The sequence below is a fragment of the Lissotriton helveticus genome, chromosome 3_1 (genome assembly GCF_964261635.1).
Source record: "Lissotriton helveticus chromosome 3_1, aLisHel1.1, whole genome shotgun sequence".
Lineage (NCBI taxonomy): Eukaryota > Metazoa > Chordata > Amphibia > Caudata > Salamandridae > Lissotriton > Lissotriton helveticus.
In genome coordinates, this window is record NC_136061.1 from 842,445,542 (window position 1) to 842,459,002 (window position 13,461).

Genomic DNA, 13,461 nt, shown 5'->3' on the forward strand with positions numbered 1-13,461 from the left:
GCTGTTTTGCCGCTGGCGTTTTCCAGGTAGTTTGATGTAGTTCTGGTTTGCATTCCATAAGTCTGTGGATATTTTCTCTTTGAGGTCTTTGACTAGTCTACTCAGTCACTTGTGGGGTCTGGTGAGATGCTTCTCTTACTCGATAAGCTAGTAGTCTCCATTTGTTGCGTGTCGGGACCAGCTAGGTAGCGAGCTAGTTCAGTTGGGTCTTCAAAAGTTCTTGGAATTCCTTTGTTGATAATCTTGAATCTGGCTGGTCCAGTAGAAGGAAAATTGGATGTTTTGTTTCCTTAGATTGTCTCTTTGCGCAAGAAAGCCTTCCCTGATGTCTACTGTGGCTTTTGAGTAGTCTTGTGTAAGTATTATCTTGTGGCCTTCCCATTGTAGGTTCGGTGTTTTCCTTGCGAACCCGAAGATGGCTTCTGTGTGGTGGTAGCGTAGGGGTTTGCAGATTATTTGTCTTGGGTTCCTTCTGCTGGTTTGTCTGAATGCTGGTACTCTGTAGGCCTTGTCTAGTTAGAAGGGATTTTCAAACTTGATGTTGGTCAGCTTGGGTATGAGCTCTTGTAGCATGACTACGCAGGAGCTAGCTCTGTCTTCTATTCTTTCTGGAATTCCTAGGATTCTGATGTTTCCTTTTGTTTGTCGGTCTTCAAAGTCCGCTGCCTATTTTCTCCGATCCGTTGTTGCTTTGGCTATAGTGCCCATTGCTCTGCCCGTGAGCTGTGATCTATCTTATATATCGCTACCTCTTTGTTCTACCATGTCCAGTCTGTTGTTTGCTGAGTGTATGTCTGCTCTGATGGCTGTCAGCTCAAGTTGGATGGCGTCCGTGTTTTTTTTTGTGGATTTGGCTAAGTCATGGACTTCCGCTAGCTTTTTTAGTATGCTGTCTAGAGTACTACCAATGTCCGTTTTTTGCTTAAAAGGAGATTCTGGTTGGCTTTCTGGTTTTGTTTTCTTTTGTTGTTGTGTTGGTTTGCCTTCACTTCCTGCCATTGTGATTATTTTAAACCCTCTTTTCTTTTGTAGGAGCTCGTACCTATTTTTGGTGCTTTTTGGTGTTAGGTGTGGCGAACAGCATTGTTCGTTGCTGTTGCTCTCGCTTGTCTTCAGGCGTGGGGCTGGTGAAACGTGGTTTCCGCTGGTTGTTTGGTCTTTTTTGTTATTGGTTTTTGGTTTGTGGCTGGTTTTGTCTGCCACTTTTGTGATCCTTGTGATGGCTTCTGGGCTTGTCCCTTGCCTTGCCCCGCCCCCTTGTGTAAGTCGGTTACGAGTACTGGTTTAGGTTGAGTTTAATGTCTGGTTCAGTGTCTATATGAGCGGTCTTCTCCATCGTGTGTTTTTAGTGTCTTGTCTGTGTTATCAGGCTTTTTTCCAGTTGCAGTGCAGTGCAGTTTCTGATTGATATTTGCTCCTGGTATTTGCCCCTTTCTTCAGCTGCTTTGTTTTGTTTGCTTGTGGACTGCCTCCTTGTGTCTTAGTAGTTTCACTTTCATTAGCTGGCGCAGTCTCGGCGGTGTTACTTTCGATTTGTTATTTTTAGTTTCACTGATGACTTATTGAGTGCCTTGCAGTTTCCGATTGATATCTAGCTAGTCGCTTTCGTTTGTTGTCGCTGTGGTTGGGGGTTCTTGGCGCCTTGCCGTTTACGATATAAATGCTTACACTGTTCGCTGTTCGTTTTGCTTGCTTCGGTTTCCGATCGAATGCGCGGTCTCCGCCGCCTCTAGATGGTTCCCTCGTTCTGTTTGCACTCTAGTGCCTCGCTCAATGATGCTGGGCTTGCCCCGCCCCTCTGTGCAAGATGGCTGCCCCCGTGCTGGTGCTTTTTCTTTCGTTTGTTGTCGCTGTGTTTGGGGGTCCGTGGCGCCTTGCAGTTTGCTGTTTGCTCTCTGGTGCCTCGGTCAGTGGCATGCAATTTCCGATTGATATTTGTTGGTGTCGTTGCTGGCAGGACTGGCACGTAGGTTTGTTTGCTTAATGTCGTTCCGTTCCGGTATGCCCCGCCCTGCTGTGCAGGTTGGCTATCCTCATAGGAGCAGGTAGCTTCTAACTCTCTCAGTAGGCTTGTTCGATGCCGTGCAGTTTCCGATTGATATTAGTTGGTTGTATTGCTAGCTGCCCTGGCTTCATCGGCCCATTCATTTAAGCTCGGTATTTCGTACCGTTAGGTTGCGTGGCTCGCCCTGCCCCCCTGCGCAAGATGGCTGCGCCGTGTAGGTAGTTTCTCTTTTGAATGGCGCTATGTTTTGGGGGTTCTTATTGCGTTTTCCTTGCTATGCTCGCATGGAGCTCTCGCTTGGGGTGGGGGGTTTCGCCACTGACCTCACGGTATGGATCTTGTCTCCTCTTGGCGGCCGATATGGATAGATTATTGATGCAAAGAGAAGCAATGTTGACTGTGAAATTTAACTCAGCCATGGAAGGGTTAAATGAGCTGTCTGAAATGTACAATATATGATGGGTTGAACACCAACAGATATAATGGAACAATACAACCATGCGGTTCAATTTTCAACAGATGAAGGCGTATACCGCCTCCTATTGTCATTCATGTTATAAATGAGCTTGTGTTGTCAACTTTTTTGGACTGTATTGTTGATGGGAAAACCTCCCAGTTGTAGAAACAAACTAAGAATGACTTTTTATAGATCTGATCCTCTACGATTTTTTCTTCTATTTTTCTTCTAAATCTCTCCAATTATTTTTTCCAATTGTTTCTGACTTAAAAGAAACTGGCCTTCAATCACATTACTTGCGACACTAACCACGTTTTTACCCCGCTTCTGACAAAAAGGTGATCTAAAGGGAAAACAATAAATTTTCAACTTGAATTCTACAAAACCGTGATGACGTGAGCCTTGAAACACGCGCATGTAGCTGTCGTCATATTTAAGTGGCACCTAACTAAAACCCAAAGCGACTTTTTTCGTGCTGGTGAGAAGACACTGATGGCGTCGGCGTGACAAGGAACCAGGAATGTGGACTTGAGCGAACGGTTCTTTCTCTCTTTCTAAGATCTGTGGACTTTTTCTGTATACAAGATTGTTTTACGTTTTCTAGAGGACACGTTCGTGCAAATAAGGGAGTCACTGCCACTGATTCAGACGGCTTCAGTCGATACAAGAAACTCAGTGTTACATAAAATCAGGGGATCACTGACAGAATATCGACAGTCAAAATATCGACTTGCCAAAATATCGAGGTAAAAATATCGAATGCCAGAATATCGACTTCCTATCTACAAACAGGTAAGTACAAAAATATTGACTCCAAAATATCGATAGGAAAAAATATAGACAGTCATAATATCGAATTTGTTAAATATCTTCAAATTAATTTAAAACTAATGTAATACTAAATATAATTAATTTAAACATACTTAAAATACTTAAATAAACTTAAAATTAATAAATAATTAATGTAACTTTAAAAAAAATGTTTTAAAACATATTTATATATATATATATATATATATATACATATTATTAACAAAACATATACAATATTTTTTCCGTAGGATAGCGAGAGGGTTCAATTTACTATTCCCACTCCAGAGAGTGCAACAGTAGGGAAAGCGTTGGATAGCGTAGGGGTAAAAATTACTATTCCCACTCCAGAGAGCGCAACAGGAGGGAAAGCGTTGGATAGCGTAGGGGTAAAAATTACTATTCCCACTCCAGTGAGCGCAACAGTAGGGAAAGCATTGGATAGCGTAGGGGTGAAAATTACTATTCCCACTCCAGTGAGTGCAACAGTAGTGAAAGCTTTGGATAGCGTAGGGGTAAAAATTACTATTCCAACTCCAGAGAGTGCAACAGTAGGGCAAGCGTTGGATAGTGGGAGGGTAAAAATTACTATTACCACTCCAGAGAGAGCAACAGTAGGGAAAGCGTTGGATAGCGTAGGGGTAAAATTTACTATTCCCACTCCAGAGAGATCCTGGCGCTCTGTACGAATAGGTGCAGGCGCCTTGTACTATTTTAATTTGTCGGTGTACTCTAACATTCTGCATTTGTGTGACTTACCATCTCCTGTGGCTGCACACGCCCCGGTCCATCGCGGCTCCTCTGCCGTTGCGTGGAGGGCGGCTCTTCCCCACAGCTCTCTGTGCCGGTCGGGTGGAAAGCGGGCGCCATCTTGGGAGAGCCTGAAGGACACGGAGACCAGACTAGGCGGTCTAGTTGTCCGAGGCTCTCCCGCATAAAGCGGCATACCTAGTGGAGCTTCCTGTGTTTCGTCAGGGTGGTGGCAGCTCCTGGCGTCACTGGGGGCTTCGAGGTCAAAGGATCCACAGTGTGCTTTGTGTTTGCTCCTGCTACTCGCGAATCGAAATTGCAGCATTTTCCATCTGATATTCCTGGCGCGCTGCACGACTAAGTGCAGGCGCCTTGTTCTCTTTACACCGCCGTATTTTAAACATTGTTTGTGCTGATCCTGGCGCTCTGTACGAATAGGTGCAGGCGCCTTGTACTATTTTTAATTTGTCGGTGTACTCTAACATTCTGCATTTGTGTGACTTACCATCTCCTGTGGTTGCACACGCCCCGGTCCATCGCGGCTCCTCTGCCGTTGCGTGCAGGGCGGCTCTTCCCCCACGGCTCTCTGTGCCGGTCGGGTGGAAAGCGGGCGCCATCTTGGGAGAGCCTGAAGGACACGGAGACCAGACTAGGCGGTCTAGTTGTCCGAGGCTCTCCCGCATAAAGCGCACATGTGCCTCCGGAAGCCCAGCGGGCGCGACGATGGCGCGCCGAAGTTGCGCCAAAGTTAAGCCCGTCTGCACCCGTCCGCGGCCAACCGGGGCAAGGGGCACACCACTATGCGCGACTTTTAACATACACCTCCGCACAACTGCGCTGCCTCCATAAAAATTGGCCTCTTAACTCTGTAACATTGTCTTATGCTCAAGCCCTTGGCATTGCTTCGCCTATGCCCATCACGCTCGCCCCCTACCCCCTTCCCACTGCCGCCCTCCTTCTGAACACGAGGTCAGCTGTCAAACACCAAACCAAAATATTTGATCTCTTAGATTCCAACTCCCCTGACCTATTGTTTTTAACCGAAACATGGTATCGCCCTGACTCCCTACCGAGCGTCTTGGCGGCCCTCCCGCCCCACTACTTTATGCTCCGTGCTGACCGACTGGAGGAGAGAGCAGGTGGCGGGGTAGCCTTGATTGCCCGTAAGGGACTCCATTTTCAGAAACTCGTCTCGCCCACGATACCAGCAGCTGACTGCCTCGTAGTACGCTCTACTACTTTTAAGATTCCAATTACTTGTGTATTAATTTACCGGCCACCCCAGCCATCCCCTGGTTTCCTCCTTGCCCTCCAGGATTTATTGGCCACCTTGGCAGTCAATAGTGCCTCTGTCCTCGTTCTGGGAGACTTTAATTTTTGGCCTACTGACCCTGCCGAGGACACCATATCCAAAGATTTTACTCAACTGCTACTCAGTCTCAATTTCAGCCAGCATGTTCACGGTCCTACCCACCTCCGGGGCCATATCCTCGACCAGATATGGACACTAAATATTCTGATTTCCGCTCCAACTATTTCGCCTTGTCCATGGTCTGATCACTCCCTGCTCGCTTTCTCCTTGGATTTGAGCAACAAAAAAAACACCTTCTTTCCCCAAAAACACCTGGGCAAGGAACTGGAATCGAGTCGACATCCCATCTTTGTGTAACTCGTTAACTGCCACTTGCCCGGATCTATCGGGCTCGGCTCCTCATTTCCAGGTCACCACCCTAGATCGCTGGCTTACCAAAGCCTGCAACCTAGTGGCTCCTCTGAAGCGGATTACCATCAACCGCACCCACAAAGCCAACAAGTTGTTCAGCCCTGGCCTTAAAGCCAAGAAACTGGAGTTACGACAGGCTGAACGAGCTTGGAGAATAGCGTATTGCCCGACCCGGAGGCAACACTATATTACTATTCTTAGTGAATATAAACAAGCCATCTTGGCAGCTAAGACAGAATATTTCTCGGGGCGTATTCTAGCTGCGGAAAGCCAGCCACGTGAGATTTTTGCCATCGTCCACGAGTTGGCATCATCGGACAGAACTTTGCCCAAGATTCTCCCCTCTCAGGCCCTATGTGACTCGCTCAACGAGTTTTTCATTGAAAAAATAGTTTGTATTAAAGCCAATATTCCTTCCCCTTCGCCTACTTTCACTCACCCCAACCACCTAGCAATAATTTGTCCCTTACCTCCATTCCTGCACTGACTAGAGAATCCCTGCCCCCCTTACTTAGGCGTGTCAAGTCTGGCTCCCAAGCTGACATCTGCCCGGCACGCATTCTCCGTCAGATTTTTTCTGATTGTCCATCTCCTGTCCTCACCCTCCTGAATGATTCCCTCATGCATGGCTCCGTCCCTGCCCCTTTCAAGACCGCTATAATCTTCCCTATACTAAAAAAGCCCGGGGCGGACCCGGCCTCCCCGGCAAACTATCGCCCTATATCCCTTCTCCCTTATTTGGGAAAGATAGCTGAGTCCTATGTCACCCAGGCGCTCAGCTCCTTCATAGAGGACAGTAACTACCTTGCACCCTGCCAGGCGGGCTTTCGCCCCCGCCATTCCACTTAGAAGGTGGTTATTTCGGTCATGGACCAACTCAGGGAGGGGCTCGATACCAACACCCCTCAGGCCCTAGTCCTCCTGGATTTGTCCGCCGCTTTTGACACGGTGGACCATTCCATTCTCTTGTCCCGTGTCAAGGCGGCAGGCATAGGGGGACAGATATTGGCCTGGATAGGCTCCTTCCTGTCTGACCGTACCCAGGCTGTCCATCTGGCCGAATTCTCTGCCCCGCCTCGCAGGGTGCAATGCGGCGTCCCTCAGGGCTCCTCTCTTTCCCCCCTCTTATTTAACCTTTACATTTTCCCTCTTATTTTTGCACTGCAACAAATGGAGGTCACAGTTTACAACTACGCTGATGACCTCCAACTTATTTTTAATTTCTCCTCCCCTTCATTAGGTATCACTAGCTTCCAGTCCGTCATGCTGTTTATCCGGGATTGGATGAATGCGAGCCACCTTAAACTCAACCCGGATAAAACAGAGCTGGTTCTGACTGGCGGCAGTGGTAACCCTTGTTCTCCCTCATTTTGGCTCCCCTCTCTTGGTCTACCTCCCACTCCTTCTTATTCAGTAAAGACCCTTGGTATCACACTTAATCATCATTTGACACTTCACTCCCACATTAGTTCTGTTGTTTCCTCTTGTTTCTTTACCCTGCGTATTATTAGGAAAATATCCCGTTTTTTTTCTCCCTCTGCACTCAAACTGATCCTAATGGCCATGGTCCTATAAAAAATTGACTATGGAAACATTATTTACAATGGTGTCCCCGCCTATGCACTCCATCGCCTTCAGTTGGTGCAGAACCAGGCAGCTCGCCTGGTATATGGCCTATCTAAATCTCACCACTCCTCTCCCCTCCTCATTGCTCTTCATTGGCTTCCTATCAAACAACGGGACCTTTTCAAACTTGGATGCTTTACTTTTCAAGCTCGGGCGGGCACTGCTCCTGCCTTTATCAACTCTGCTATCACCAACTACTGCCCTCCTAGCGATCTACGCTCATCCACTAAATCCCTATTAGTCATTCCCCGCTTTAAGAAACAAAGATCGGGAGGCCATAAATTCTCGGTCCTTGCTCCCATCTTTTGGAACACTCTCCCGCCCCCTGTCAGACTTTCTCCCTCCTATATGGAGTTTCGCAAGGCCCTTAAAACTTTTCTGTTCCAGCAAGCCTTCAGTTCCTAGTCCATTGTGTCCTCCCTGCTCAGTAATCCCCCCAGCGCCAAGAAACTGCATTGTGTACGTGCGCTCTACAAATCCCTAAAAAATTCAAAATACAAATTCAAGCGAGCGCAACAGTAGGGAAAGCATTGGATAGCGTAGGGGTAAAAATAACTATTCCCACTCCAGAGAGTGCAACAGTAGAGAAAGAGTTGGATAGCGTAGGGGTAAAAATTACTATTCCCACTCCAGTGAGTGCAACAGTAGGGAAAGCGTTGGATAGCGTAGGGATAAAAATTACTATTCCTACTCCAGAGAGTGCAACAGTACGGAAAGCGTTGGGGTAAAAATTACTATTCCAACTCCAGAGAGCGCAACAGTAGGGAAAGCGTTGGATAGCGTAGGGATAAAAATTACTATTCCAACTCCAGAGAGTGCAACAGTAAAATTACTATTCCCACTCCAGAGAGTGCAACAGTAGGGAAAGTGTTGGATAGCGTAGGGGTAAAAAATTACTACTCCCACTCCAGTGAGTGCAACAGTAGGGAAAGCGTTGGATAGCGTAGGGGTACAAAATTACTATTCCTACTCCAGAGAGTGCAACAGTAGGGAAAGCGTTGGATAGCGTAGGGTTAAAAATTACTATTCCCACTCCAGTGAGTGCAATAGTAGGGAAAGTAAATACTTCATATATAAATATAAATAACATAAATATTAATACCAATTACAAATTAATTAAAATATTTTACAATTTTATAAAATATATTAATTAATCAATTAAAATTACAAATAAAAATTTACTAATAATAAAAATTACCTACCAATACTAATTATTTACCAATTACCAATAAATTAATTTACAATATAAAAATAATTAAAAATTAGACACAAATAAAAATATATTAAAAATGTATTTACTTACAATTAAATTACTTCCCAAGCTATTCCCCTATAAACACACAACCCACTACAGAGAATAATGTAATAAAAGTAACATATTTATCAATTAATCAATTACAATAAATTACAAATTGTATTTTAATTAATTACCAATTAATAATTAATCAACAATTAATTCTAAATAAATACCAATAAATAAAATAACATATTTAATTAATTATAATTAAATTACTTCCCACCCTATTCCCCTATAAACCCACTACCCACTACAGAAAATAAATTACTAAAATTAACATATTTATCAATTAATCAATTAAAAGTAATTACCAATTATATTTTAATTAAATAACAATTAATAATTAATTGACAGTTAACTTTAAATAAATACCAATAAATAAAATAACATATTTCATTAATTATAATTAAATTACTTCCCACCCTATTCCCCTACAAACCCACACTTTAGAATTACACAAGCAATGTACTAAAGTAAAAACAGAAACATGGTATACTGAGGAACTAAGAACTGAGAAACAAAAATGCAGGAGTTTAGAGAAGAAATGGAGGAAAATACGCACTCCTATTAGCAAATTACTCTATTTGGAAGCTCAATCCAAATATCTTAAAAATATAAAGAAAGCTCGGAAGCATAAACTTGACCTACAAATAACAGAGGCAGGAAACTCGACCAGGGAACTCTTTACAATTTTACAATCTTTTGTTAAGCCCACAGCCTGTGAAAGTCCAGATGACTTTAGTCAGAACCTATGTGATGAGGTCTCTGTATTTTTTGAAAATAAAATTGATTTAATTTATGAAAAAATTACTAAGGCATCAAATAATAGGGATGCCACCAACATCCCCAGCCATGAGTCAACGAAAAGTAGATTAAATAGATCCACTCTGACCACGATCCAGAGATCAGTCTAACTGAAGTAAATACTTTACTCAACTTAATTAAATCAGGCTCACCTATTGACCTACTACCTGCCAAAATGATAGCTCCCCTGGGTAGTATATTAGCGCCGAGCCTCAAAACACTCATTAATCTCTCTCTTAAAGAAGGAAAGATTCCCAAGGACTGGAAAAGGGCAGTAGTGAACCCAATACGCAAAAAACACCGCGTTACCCTGGTCAGAACTTAGTAATTTACGACCTATATCCCTCCTACCCCACCTGAGTAAGATGACTGAGAGACACGTCAACTCTCATCTTTCTAAATTCATCGAAGCAGTGGACGGCCTGGACCCTTCTCAATCTGGGTTCAGGCCAAATCATAGCACCGAGTCAGCCCTCCTCTCTGTGACCAATACCATCCGGATGGCACAGGGTAGGGGAGGCTCAATGATTCTGGTGCTATTAGATTTGTCCGCTGCTTTCGACACGGTGTCTCATGACACCCTGGTAAGTCGTCTGGAGGGGATAGGAGTGGATGGAATGGCCCTATCATGGCTAAAAAGTTTTATTTCCAATCGCCATCAAAATGTTCGCCTGGGCTCCCATTATTCCATCTTTAGGGAGCTCACAAAGGGGGTTCCGCAGGGCTCATGCCTGAGCCCCACATTGTTTAATGTGTATGTGGCCCCCCTGGCGAATATTGTTAGGGAATATGGGTACACACCTATATCCTACGCTGACGACACCCAGCTATTATTCCCATTCCAAAATATGACCCCTGCAGTTAAGAACTCTTTTGCTGCCGGAATGAGAGCGATAGCTGGATGGATGACCTCCAACTGCCTACAATGCAATGTGGGTAAGACGGAGGTCATGCTCTTTGGAGATGCCCCACTCCTCTGGTCTGAGTGTTGGCCTCCGGAACTGGGTATAGCTCTGTGTCCAAAGGAAAGCGTAAAAAATCTGGGTGTCAAACTTGACCAGTCATTGGTGCTTAAAGACCACGCCATACCGGTCACAGGGACCTGTTTGAGAGTGATCGGCCTACTCAGAAGGGTTTTTCCCTACCTAGCGGATCATCATCGGAAAACACTAGTGCAGACGCTGGTAATTAGCAGATTAGATTACTGTAATGGAATATTGGTGTCTGCTAATGAGGAACAGATAAGGAGGCTTCAGGTAGTACAAAATACAGCTGCCAGGCTAATTCTCAATGCCCCTGCCAGAACGCCCTCTCGCCCCTTACTAAATAAACTACACTGGCTCCCTATTTGTTTAAGGGTACAGTTTAAGATATGTTGTACCATCCATAAATGCCTGTATGGAATTGGTCCCAGATATCTGACTGAAATCTTTAAACTTTACCAACCTGGGAGAAACCTACGATCAGAAAACCAAGCTCTGCTTCAGATCCCTAGGATCAAAAGAGAAAGACAGGGAGGTCGAGCCCTTTCATATAAGGGCCCTGTCCTCTGGAATTCAATACCCACCACTCTCAGACTAAATCCCAATCTTTTTGCATTTAGGAAATGCCTGAAGACTTATCTATTCTCTACTCAGTAACTCTTGCATTTCCATACAGATACTTGGTTCTTGGCTCTACCAGCGGAAAAACAAAGCGCGGAGATATCTCCTTGGAGATCGAATTCCTGCGCTATACAAGCACCAAAATAAATAAATAAATCCGCTACAGAAAACAAATTACTAAAATTAACATATTTATCAATTAATCAATTAAAATTAATTACCAATTATATTTTAATTACTTACCAATTAATAATTAATTGACAATTAATTTTAAATAAATACCAATAAATAAAATAACATATTTAATTTAATTATAATCAAATTACTTCCCACCCTATTCCCCTATAAACCCACAACCCGCTATAGAAAACAAATTACTAAAATTAACATATTTATCAATTAATCAATTAGAATTAATTACCAATTATATTTTAATTAATTACCAATTAATAATTAATTGACAAATACTTTTAAATAAATACCAATAAATAAAATAACATATTTAATTAATTATAATTAAATTACTTCCCACCCTATTCCCCTATAAACCCACAACCCGCTACAGAATTATATTACACAAATATTAAAAATTATTATAAACTTACTTTAAATTCGATATTTTTGTTGTCTATATTCTGTCTAGTCGATATTATGTCCATTCTATATTTTTGATTCGATATTATGTCCATTTTATTCGATATTAAAATTTTCTAGTCGATATTGTGGTAGTCTCGATTCTGTCTTGTCGATATTATGTCTATTCGATAATAAAAACTCGATATTTTGACTCTATACCAAAATCAGGTACGTGGACTTCAGCAAGTGGTTCCCTTTCCTCACCTTAAGATCGGTGTACCCCCCTTTTTAAACTCGGTGGTTTCACTCTTTTCAGAAGATGCGTTCTTGCAACACAAGGGATTTATTGCTGCTGACACCGATGGCTTCAGTCGATTAAAGAAACTCATCCCCCACTGGTATAACAAACACCACCCTCTTGGCTTGCCTGTGAAGAAACGTCATATTTTTGGATGCAACAGGAACTTATGACCCCTCCGTTCTTTTATTTTATTTCCTTCTCTCAAGAGCCACGCGTGCTATCAGTCCCACCTGCACCAGCAAGAAACATTTGAATTAAGGCAAAGTAAGTGCCTTGACTTTCCCTTCCATTGCGAAAAGGAACAAATGATAATAATTTTCACAAGACTGACCGAGTCCTCTCCCTGCCCTTTTCTTTCCTTTTCTTTTCTTCTCCCCTTTTTCATTCACCTTACAGTTTTCCCGGCTTCAGCTGCTTTTAAATGAAAATTACAGGCACCTTGTAGCGAAAAGTATCTTCACACAAGGTAAACTAGAAATTGAAGATGACATTTTTGGTGTGTTGGGTAAAAGGAGCAAAAAAGTGGTAACACAAGGACCTTTTTCTTTGAGTTTTTTTTAGCTTGTTCCAGGTCCTGAGGAGAACCCCACAAAAAAAGTGTCTAAAGGAGTTCGAAACGCGTAGACCATTTCCTCTTGTCCAAACAAATGCATACTAAATTTGATTATCAGGTTAACCTTTCTGCATGAATTATTGATGCAACCGCTGAATACAGGATTAATCTTGGTTACCTGAATTGTAAATGTTTGGCAAGTGCTCTCTATGGGGTTGTATTGTTTTTATAAAAAACTTGTAAATGTTTTAAACAATTTCTCAACCTTTTCCCCTTTCTGGGCTTTTTTCCTTTCTTCTTTGTCTCTAATTGTGTTTTTATTCTTTATGTGTAACTTTCTTGGGAACTAGAGCTTGCTCATGAATTAATTTGTGTTGTTACATGTGAGATGTAGTGTTGTGTAATTTACGTGATTGTTGATTTGTTTTTCATATATGTGCCAAATTGTATGTGGTTCAAGTGAGATCGTTTTGAATTGTTCATTGGAAAAATAACACGAACAGTTAAAGTTTTGATAAAATTGAATACTAAAAAATTTAAATTAAAATTAATTTTTTCCAGTCACTATGAGTGTCACATGTGATTGGGCAAAATAATTTGTCTAGCAAGTATCAGTATTGGCAATTATGTCGTTGTTTGAGTATTTAAACTTGGCCTAGCCTTACTGATTATGGGCCAGAACCCTCTATTGTTCTTACATATCCAATGTTAGCAGGATCTGCATACCATCAGCACAGGACACGATCAGGATACCAAATGATTTCACCAGTGATGCTAGGGGGGTCATATAAACATTAAAAAGCATCAGCCTCAAAGCAGAGCCCTTGGGAACCCCACATTTTGAACTTTAGAGTTCGTGGTGAATGGTGGCATCCAGACCCTTTTGCTTCTGTCAATTGCAAAAGAACAGATCCAAGCTAGGGACAAACTACCAATGCCTATATTTTCCAGGCGC